Consider the following 10,523-nt stretch of genomic DNA (forward strand, 5'->3'; position numbering starts at 1 on the left):
CCTTGTTGCATTGTGGGAAATAAGGGCTGTTTCAAACTGCCAAGCAACCAATATCTCCCTCTGTGCATATGTATATCTATAAAACAACCTTTTAGCCTATCGCTATCACTTGTTAGGGGGTGTAGTTATAGATAATGGCAGTTGTTGCTATTTTTCATGTCCGCCAGTAGTAAAAATGATTACATGCAGGTTGAGTGTGGATCAATTAATATGAACACATTCCATGGCAAATATCAATAATTTTTTTCTTTCTTTCTTCTATTTTTTAACTTCTCAATTTGAAATGTATGAATTTATTTTCCCCTTTTTTCGCTAAATTTCCTCTTTAAAGGGACTCCGAGCAGTGCAGAAACTATGGAAAGATGCATATCATTTTAAAGCTCTCTTTCTCCTCTTTTCAATGATATATAAACCGCTGCCCTACGCCTTTTCGTTTTCGCTATTTTCGCGATTGAAATTACCGCGGCCGCGATTTCAATCGCGAAAATAAAGAAAACGAAAAGGTGTAGGGTGACGATTTAGGTGTCGCCAGAAAGAGGAGAAAGAGAGCTTTAAAATGATATCCATCTTTCCATAGTTACTTGTATTACACAGGAGGACACTTTCCCCAGTGTCAGCAGTTCCATTCAGCAGAAAAAGTCGGCCTGTGTAATACAATGTAACTATAGAAAGATGGATATCATTTTAAAGCTCTCTTTCTCCTCTTTCTGTCGACACCTAAATCGTCGCCTTACGCCTTTTAGTTTTCTTTATTTTCGCGATCGAAATCACGGCCGCGGTAATTTCAATCGCGAAAATAGCTAAAACTAAAAGGCGTAGGGCAGCGGTTTATATATCATTGGAAAGAGGAGAAAGAGAGCTTTAAAATGATATGCATCTTTCCATAGTTTCTGCACTGCTCGGAGTCCCTTTAACCCCCCTGGTGGTTTGCAAAAAATCCACCAGGGGGCAGCAAATCTTTTTTTTAAATTTTTTTTTTTTTCTTTTCATGTAGCAAGACAAAGTCTCGCTACATGATAGCCGCTGCTCAGCGGCATCCCCCCAGCCCCTCCGATCGCCTCCGGCGATCGGAGATCAGGAGATCCCGTTCAAAGAACGGGATCTCCTGGAGGGCTTCCCCCGTCGCCATGGCGACGGGCGGCATGACGTCACCGACGTCATCGACGTCGTGACGTCATTGGGAGTCCCGGCCTACCCCTTAGCGCTGCCTGGCACTGATTGGCCAGGCAGCGTACGGGGTCTGGGGGGGGGAGCCGGCGCGGCGAGCGGAGGCAAATAATCGCCGCAGAGCAGCGGCGATCAGACTGCACACGCAGCTAGCAAAGTGCTAGCTGCGTGTTGCAAACCAAAAAGTATCCAAATCGGCCCAGCAGGGCCTGAGAAATCCCCCTGCGCGGCATAGCCCGTGCTCAGCACGGGCTTACCGCCAGGGAGGTTAAGGGGGGGCCCTATAAAAGTTTTGCTGGGGCCCAGTGATTTCTAGTTATGCCCCAGGTTAACTCATTGTCCAAAACATATTTTCATGCCAACACCACTTGATGCCTTGAATTTGCTGCAGGCAAATCTAATCTCCACAAATTCCTTTTATGAAGAGCTGGAATAAGTCAAAAGGAATAAAGGTAAACATGCAGGGAGAGAAATGTGGAAGCTGTCATCTTCATTTACTTTTAAAAATGTTTCTTGCCTGTTTGTTATGCAGGTCACCTCCCTGTTAGTTATTGATCTAGAATAAAGTATTCAAATCAGGTATTGTGACCGATGTTGGATATTGCTGGTTGAATTCATTTTTTGTTAGTCAGACGCCAGTGAAGCCAAGAAATCAACATGAAAGCCATATGACTGGTAGGTTATAAAAAGGAATAAAGATGGAAGCCTCCATATTCCCGTCTTCATTAATTTGCTTCAATATCAGTATGTGTGAGGATTAGGCTAGTGGAAGGATAAGATTCATTTTGGGGACATTGTGACGTTTTTCTTTCATATATATATATAAGAAAAGCGCTCTTGCTGTAAGAAAGATCCCATAAATAAAGTCGTCCTTATTTAAATACGGCCTCTTGTAATCGGTGACAAGCTATGACTACAGTGCATCCTAGTGATGGCCACCACCTCACCCTCAGCTAGATGGGTCTTGCAGTGCCTCTGGGATGCTTTAGAGGCAATCCCTGACTCTACTTGTCAGGTCTCAAAGTACCAGAATCTTTATAGCATTCACCTTAAATATAAAGCACATAGCTCCCTCCATAATGTAAAATCATTGAGAATATTTATTGAAGTTAAGATTGTACACTCACTTGTAAACCAGTTGTGTCTGGCATAAAGTTTTTGAGGGCTCTACCCCATTGCGTTGGCTGCCTGGCTGGCTTGCGGTGTTGCTGCTACACCCCTCTCGCCGGTCTCCCCAGCTCACTTCCACATCCGTAACCCTGCCCTGCCCCAGTGTAAGGTTTTTGTCAGGTGTTTTGAGTCTCAGAGCAGACAGCCAGGTTCAGCTTGGGCAATAAAAATATTTGTACTCAGTGCACCCCTTTACTGCTGCAGACTTGTGCTTGGCTTCTGAACTAAGTTGGCTTTGCTGGCATTTGGCTTCATTGCTTTGTGAATGCATCAGAAGAACCTTTTCTCCTGTTTGGCTTGCTGCTTTGCTTAAACTATTCTTTTAAAGGGGCCCCCATCAAACAATTTTTGTGGCACATGTATGTTTGCGCGGACGAATGTGGTTGTATGCATGGTCATTAACCTCCTTGCCGGTTATCCTGAGCTCAGCTCGGGGTAACCCGCCACGGAGGATTCCTCAGGCCCTGGTTATCCGATTTGCATAATTTTTTTTGTTACATGCAGCTAGCACTTTGCTAGCTGCATGTAACATCCGATCGCCCCCGCTACCCGCCGCGCCACCCCCCCTCCAGACCCCTTGCGCAGCCTGGCCAATCAGTGCCAGGCAGCGCTGAGGGGTGGATCGGTACTCTGTGTGACGTCATGACGTCAATGATGTCGATGACATCAGTCCAATCGTCGCCATGGCGACGGGGGAAGCCCATACAGAAAATCCCGTTCAGAACGGAATTTCCTGTTGGGTATTTGCGCCGGCGGGGATCGGAGAGGTGGGTGGGATAGCGAAGGGAGGGGGGAAGCATGTAGCTAGCGCTAGGCTAGCTACATGCTAAAAACAAAAAAAATTGCAAAAAAACACCCCCCCCCCCCTGCCATGCGCAGCACATTTTTAGAATGGCAGGGAGGTTAATACAGTATTGACTTTCATTCCGTCATTTTTGGGAATTTTTGACAGCTGAATCATGGCTATAACAACCGCTTCCTTCTTTTAAATGAATGAATTCATGTTGTGATGTCTCCTTTATATTTTTATACTGGATGATTGATGTCTATATTTTGTACTAATAAAGCTTCTTTCATATATCTTGGTGGCTTGTGACCCATTCACACTGGTGCAAATATTTTTATTGATTCGGATTTAGGGTTTGGTCCTACCCACTATTTTTTGCTCGGTATGATAATGAGGAGTGTAGGCATCTGACACTTAGCTCTTTAAAATTTCAGCTTGGGCAATGCCTATACTGATATGGGACATAATACAAAACAAAAGGCTGTCATAAACATAATTCGCTGCTGTAAATACCATATTAAGTTAATGGATTGTTCAGAAAAAGAGAGAAGAACTGCAGTTGTCATTTTCCCAGCTTCGAGACAGCCTTGGCTAGATCAGTGATGAGCTCAATTTCTCTCTGTGGATGACTGGATCTGTCATTCAACACTAAAGGAGATGCATAGGTGAGGACAGTGAATGAGTGTGAGTTCACTTCAAAAATCTAGTCAAGTGAAGAAAAGTTCCTAATTTGTTCACTTACCATGGAAACGATTGAATGTTTGAAGTAAACAAATACTCGCTTCACTGCCTTCCACTACACATCTTGTTTAGTAGATGACCCCCTACTGTGAGGCTGAGTGCAGGAATCAGTAGTGGTGTGCTTAGGGATTGTATGTTTTTTTCCAGCTGGCAATATCTATGCCTTTATTTGCTCATTCAATCATGCAGGATTGTCTTGAAATTTTTGTCTTGAAACACAGGATGTGCAGAGAAATTATATAAAGAGAGCAAGCACTAGATACCAGAAGTTAGAAATTATACGGGTCTATCTGCCAAACAAACAGCAATGTGAGATAAACTAGACAGTATAAACATTTTTACATTTTCTGCACTACTATACTATACTATACTATACTATAAATATCAGATCATTATTAGGCAGCATGTTTTAAATACAATTATTCTGCAGGAATAGCCTTCAAATAACAATTAGGAAGTTTGGAGTTGATTCACTAAACAAAATAGTGCGAGTAGCATCCTGTTACTTGCGCTATTTTCACAGCGTGCCTTAAATGTAATTGGCTGCACACTACATATGCTAGTAGCTGCGTAGTGCACGTAATCACAGTAGCTCACATTATGCTGCGGGTAGTGCAGCATAGCTAACGATATTAACTTACGCAGGATCCCTTTCCAGCTAGAATCCAAAATCTTATAAAACAACATTTATGACCCGTTCCAGTCTGGCTTCAGGAAACATCACAGCACTGAAACTGCCTTCATTCAAATCTGCAACCACCTGCTCATGGCAAGAGACAGAGGAGAGTGCTCCATCCTGATACTGCTAGACCTTTCTGCAGCCTTTGATGCAGTTGACAATGACATCTTGATAAGCAGGCTACAGGAATACTGCGGCATTGATGGCATAGTTCTGCAGTGGTTCCAATCCTTCTTGAGTGTCAGAACCCAAAAAGTGTCTACGGGGCCCTTCCTGTCCACCTCTGTACCACTTAAGTATCGGGTGCCCCAGGTCTTAATCCTTTCTCTCCTGCTTTTCACAATTTACATCTTACTGCTTGGAAAACGAATCCAAAGACACGGCCTGACCTACCACTGCTATGCTGATGAAACCCAACTATATCTTTCCTTCAAGCCTGGTGTGACAGATCAAACTCCAACTATGAATGCCTGCTTAGGTGAACTACAGCAATGGATGAGTGAGTGACAGCTGGCTGAGACTAAATGCAGATAAAACTGAAGTCCTTCTAATCGGAGGGCAGCGCATGACAACAAAACAACTTCACTTGTAGTCTTCACCACTGGGAATAGGAGACACAGATCTATACAGCTCTGAGCATGTGCATAGCCTGGGAGTTCTAATTGCTGAGGATTTAAACGTCAGAACTCACATCTCTGCTGTGGTGAAATCATCCTATTTCACCCTGAAGAACATTGCGAAAATCAAGCATCTTATCCCTCCAGAAGATCTGCCAAACTTAGTTCATGCCTTGAGTCCCAACTGGACTACTGTAATGCTCTCTACACCGGCCTTCCAAAAAATAATTTGTACTGCCTACAACTGATACAGAATACTGTTGCCAGACTGTTAACCAACCAACCCGGTCACTGCCTGCCACATAACATAAACCACTCTAAACCTTTCGTGCATAGCGCAATAATCATATGATATAAAAGAAATTGAGACACGTTTCTTGCAAAAGGTATTGGTGTATTAAAACAATACTACAACCCACCATATAAACATACAATGGACAGACCCTACTATTGCTGCCAGCCTATTCTAGACTTGCTGTGCTGCATAACAGTCCTTGCTAACTGCTGCTAAACTGAAAAGTCCAGCCAAATTCATTGGGACTGTGGGAAGCAGACCTATACAATCTTCACTGGCCAGCATATAAAGCCTTCACATGTTCATAAATATAGTGTTTGTTAAAAGAAAAAATTGACACCAAGTCCCCCAAATAATATAATTAGACAGCAATGTCCCTTAAAATACATAATTACTCAGCCTGATGCTAAGATATTTAGACAGCCAAGACCCAAAGAACATAATTAGGTAGCATTAACCTATTTATTTATTATATTTATAAACCGCTAACCTATTACACAGCACATAATTGTGCATACATCTCCTATTTGGAATAGGGTGGTCAAAAACAATTAAATGTCCTGATAATCCATTCACAGTGCTGCTCTCTTAAGCCTCATACACACGCTGTACTACAGGGAACGACGGGTCCGTCAGACCCTCCCGCTGGGCGGGCGTTCTAGCGACAGTACAGCATGTGTACAGTCTGTCTACAGACTGATAAGGCTGTTTCTGAACGATCCGCTCAGCTTTTATCTTTTCCTCCCTGTGTCATCTCCTGGCCTACTTTTCCCCCCACTGTTAACTTACTGAAGATGCAGGATGGAATGCAGGAAATGCCCTGTTGTAGAAAATGAATGCTGTTGGATGAGTGAGTTGCACTGCAGATGGGACAACCCCATCAGGACATCATAAGCCAGGCCAAGAGCAATTAGAGTCTTCATTCACACAGCAAGATAGGGCAAATAGCAGGAGACCCAACATTAATGAGGGGTGTGATGAAGCTCCAGTACCTACAACAGCAGGTTCTTCATTGGGCACTTTTTGCTGAGTAAAAGATTTTGGGGAAAAAACAACTAACCCCTAATCAGTAGTACAAGGAAAGACAAGCCACCTCTCATCAGAAGGGTAACTACAATTCATAGGGCCCACCGCCACCAGCGAAACTTTTATGGGGCCCCCGAATGTTCACACCACTTTGCCTCCCCTTGGTGCCCTTCATGGACTTGGGGCCCATCTCACAAGGGTCATAAAACAAGAGTGGCCATCATGATCTTCACACCCACAACAAGTGTAGCCACAAAACATCTTATCTGAAGTATAGTCGCCTGTATTGGAGGAAGGGAAGGTTAGTAGTAGGGGCCCCCCACAGCTCTGGGCACCTCTGCAATCGCTGGTGCTGCTCCCCTCTCGTTACTCCCCTGCTTCTCATGATATGTTTACTTAAATGCTCATTTAAAATTATAATCATAGTCTACAGAATTAAAACGGCAAAATGAAACTATATTTAAGCATTACTGTGCAGTTTTATAAACCGGGTTCTATTTAGAATGAATTATAATATAATGAATATAATTTATATTGCAGGCTTATATCCATATATTTAAGAAACATTTCATTTCAAGCTTGTAAATAATTTCTTAGCAGGTGGCACTAGACCTATATCGTGCACTATCAGTTTATTTATTCTACCATTTTAAACCTCTCATGCTTTAGTTTCCATGGCAATATTGATTTTCATCCTTTGCATTATTACACTGAACTTTGCAATAATATGTGTGAGTCATACTGCAAACAGTATGCTTCCCAGTCTAAACAACAACTTACCGTCTGAACATGTTCGCTCCATGATACACCATTTTTTCATGTGGTGACGTAAATCTTAAAACAACACAAAAAGTTAAACTTTTTTTAAATGATATTAAAAGTCTGTGAGATTGCAAGATCATTATTGTGCCTCTCGTGCCTTTTCTTTCCTTGACCGACTGTCTGTTTTTAGCCTTATCTACATAAAACCAATTAAGCACCCACCAAGCAAAAATATTTTGAATAAGATGAGAATAGTAAGAATATCAAAGTTAAGGTAACTTTAACTGTATTATGAGGGTTTTTTTTTGTTCAATTATTTCCAGTGTTCACTTTACAGCGACTTGAATGTTACCGGGTTCAGCGTTCCACGCCTTCTTCAGGTGACGTAGGAGCTGAATGGAGGCTTTGTTATAGAGTGCGCACGAGTGGATGCGCATAATTAATTAGCGCTGAACAATATGCGCTTAAGCTGAATCAGCTGAAGAAGGCGTGGAACGCGGAAACCGGTAGTGACGGAGAGGCTTACTCGTGCGACGGGCACGCCCCCTCATCCCCTCCACACTACAGCGCGCATTCCGCATATCCATCACAGCGGCCACTTGTCCTGGCCAGACAGCGGCTGAGGAGTTGATCGTTGGGTGGCCCATCAACACGCTGATTCAAAGACACCGATCTTGTAAGTGCAATTTGTATATTGCGTTTTTATTGATTAAAAGTTTAATGCACTATAGGAGCGCTTTTCGTTTTTTCTCTCGTGGCGTAGTCTTTATGCAGGACAGCAAGCGCTCAGCTCCTAGACTTTGTGATCAGCTTCAGTACATATAATAATCAATACAACAGCAAACTGCGCCTGCCCTTCTGTTATGGATTAGCAACATATAAGTCAATCAGAGTGTTCGCTACCACAGTTCCAAAAATGGCAAGTTTATAGATAGGTGACAGCGCTCCTCTTCAAGAGATTTTTACATCTCAGGCAAACAGTGATGTTATAAACATTCAGCACATTTTGCTGGACCTCAGGCTTAAAAATCTTTATCGATCTGACTCTTGACTCCTGGCTTTCGAGCTTGCAATATTTTTTCGGTCAGTCTTTGGCACACGAAACACAAAGGATTGATCTTCTTAGCCCTTTCTGCTCATATCATTACTATATGTATGTAAATATATAGGTCTTGTATCTAGACATCACGGCATTGACAGCTTCGTTCATTCAGGCGATGGGCCTAATTGTCTGCAGCAGAGAGGAGGAAGTTGATCTTGCAGCCACACTGCAGCCTGTTGGGAATCTTAACTTATTTTGCAAAGTTCACAAAGTTCGCAAATCTGCCTATTTTGTTATGGTGATTAGAATGGGCCAAAACACGGACAATTATTAAGAGGGATTTTGATCTTTCACACACAATTCCTTTGCCAGGCTTGATGGGAAGGATACTTGCTTTTCAGCTCAAAACTAATGTGGAAACTGGCAAGGCCTACAACATCCTGTCAATGTAGATTTACAGAATGTTGTAAGCCCTGTCAGTCTCTTTTAAATATGTGAGGGTTGAGCCATGAAAAGTAAACAAATCTCTGATCGACCCCTCCAGTAACAATAAAGTTGAGTGGTCATACATTTTTGGCCAATTAATGCCTTTCTCATCATTAGGGTGGCCAATGATATACAGTGATGTGAAAAATTATTTGCCTCCTTCCTGATTTCTTTTTCTTTTGCAAGTTTGTCATACTTAAATGTTTCTGCTCATCAAAAACCATTAACTATTAGTCAAAGATAACATAATTGAACACAAAATGCAGTTTTAAATGATGGTTTTTATTATTTAGTGAGAAAAAAACTCAATCTACATGGCCCTGTATGAAAAAGTGATTGCCCCCCTTGTTAAAAAATAACTTAACTGTGGTTTATCACACCTGAGTTCAATTTCTGTAGTCACCCCCAGGCCTGATTACTGCCTCACCTGTTTCAATCAAGAAATCACTTAAATAGGAGCTATCTGACACAGAGAAGTAGACAAAAAGCACCTCAAAAGCTAGACATCATGCCAAGATCCAAAGAAATTCAGGAACAAATGAGAACAAAAGTAATTGAGATCTATCAGTCTGGTAAAGGTTATAAAGCCATTTCTAAAACTTTGGGACTCCAGCGAACCACAGTGAGAGCCATTATCCACAAATGGCAAAAACATGGAACAGTGATGAACCTTCCCAGGAGTGGCCGGCCGACCAAAATTACCCCAAGAGCGCAGAGAAAACTCATCCGAGAGGTCACAAAAGACCCCAGGACAACATCTAAAGAACTGCAGGGCGCACTTGCCTCAATTAAGGTCAGTGTTCATGACTCCACCATAAGAAAGAGACTGGGCAAAAATGGCCTACATGGCAGATATCCAAGGTGCAAACCACTTTTAAGCAAAAAGAACATTAAGGCTCATCTCAATTTTGCTAAAAAAACATCTCAATGATTGCCAAGACTTTTGGGAAAATACCTTGTGGACCGACGAGACAAAAGTTGAACTTTTTGGAAGGTGTGTGTCCTGTTACATCTGGCGTAGAAGTAACACAGCATTTCAGCAAAAGGACATCATACCAACAGTAAAATATGGTGGTGGTAGTGTGATGGTCTGGGGTTGTTTTGCTGCTTCAGGACCTGGAAGGCTTGCTGTGATAGATGGAACCATGAATTCTACTGTCTACCAAAAAATCCTGAAGGAGAATGTCTGGCCATCTGTTCGTCAACTCAAGCTGAAGTGATCTTGGGTGCTGCAGCAGGACAATGACCCAAAACACACCAGCAAATCCACTTCTGAATGGCTGAAGAAAAACAAAAATGAAGACTTTGGAGTGAATCCTATTGAGATGTTGTGGCATGACCTTAAAAAGGCGGTTCATGCTAGAAAACCCTCAAATAAAGCTGAATTACAACAATTCTGCAAAGATGAGTGGGCCAAAATTCCTCCAGAGCGCTGTAAAAGACTCGTTGCAAGTTATCGCAAACGCTTGATTGCAGTTATTGCTGCTAAGGGTGGCCCAACCAGTTATTAGGTTCAGGGGGCAATTTCTTTTTCACACAGGGCCATGTAGGTTTGGAGGTTTTTTTTCTCACTAAATAATAAAAACCATCATTTAAAACTGCATTTTGTGTTCAATTATGTTATATTTGACTAATAGTTAACGGTTTTTGATGAGCAGAAACATTTAAGTGTGACAAACATGCAAAAGAATAAGAAATCAGGAAGGGGGCAAATAGTTTTTCACATCACTGTATATCTCTAATAATCCTTC

This window comes from Hyperolius riggenbachi, chromosome 4 (assembly GCF_040937935.1).
Source record: "Hyperolius riggenbachi isolate aHypRig1 chromosome 4, aHypRig1.pri, whole genome shotgun sequence".
Taxonomy (NCBI): domain Eukaryota; kingdom Metazoa; phylum Chordata; class Amphibia; order Anura; family Hyperoliidae; genus Hyperolius; species Hyperolius riggenbachi.